Raw genomic sequence first — 1,020 nt, forward strand, 5'->3', positions numbered from 1 at the left:
GGTTTTGTGCTGAGGCGAGACCCTCACTGGGAACTATTAGGGGGCATGGGTAGCCAAAACTCTAATAGAAATCTTATGTTTCAGGTCCAAGGAAATGAGACAAGGAGACTCTGTGAGTTGGAAAGTGAGTAGGGAGGACGGAGAAGAACAAGGTAGAGAAGATGATCCCTAATTTTGTGCATGAATCCACGCAAGTCTTGGGTTCACCCCAGAGTTGCACTTGTATGCAAAGACCCTAGTCAGCATAGCAAGGGCTTCCTGAGTCTGACCTGAGTCTCAGACTAACTCTTGAGCGATGTGTGTTCAGGACAGATCCAGAGCAGCATAACAGAGGCTTTCAAAACTGAACTGAGATTGGAATCACCTGTACAAAACAATATAAAAGTTGAAATCTGTATTTAATCAGGCTGATTGCCTGCTGGAAAAAAAAAAAGTCAGCTTTTGCCAGAGGAGGATTTTAACAGGACCTAGAGTCTGGACAACATAACTGTCATGATGTGCAGGATAAAATCACCTGCCTACAAAGAACCAGGGAAGTCTGACCAAATCCTAAAAGAAAGAGGAATAAACAGCAACTCTGAGATAACACAGATGTCGGCAAGATCAAAGACTCCAAAGCAGCTATTATACCATATGTTCCCTGAGGTCAAGATAAAGATGCTTGAGATAAATGTTGAGATATAAATTTTCAGCAGAGAAACAGAAACTAGAAAAAGAATCCACTAGACATTTTTGAACGTCTGAAATAGAACATTTTGCTGAATGGTTGCAATAGCCCAATAGAGATGGTGAAGGAAAGAGGCAGTGAACTTGAAGATTAATGAACAGCAAGTATCCAATATGAAGAACAGAAGATGGGAAAAGATTGGGAAAAATGGAACATACGTGTGGGTGGCACCTATGGCTCAGTGGGTAGGGCGCTGGCGCCATATACCGAGGGTGATGGGTTCAAAGATCAACAGGTGAAGAGGCATTGGGACACTGGATCCCTGGGCTGTGGCAGAATGGCTCAACTGGCTA

Source organism: Otolemur garnettii, unplaced genomic scaffold, assembly GCF_000181295.1.
Source record: "Otolemur garnettii isolate 467f Iridium unplaced genomic scaffold, OtoGar3 scaffold00002, whole genome shotgun sequence".
Classification (NCBI taxonomy): domain Eukaryota; kingdom Metazoa; phylum Chordata; class Mammalia; order Primates; family Galagidae; genus Otolemur; species Otolemur garnettii.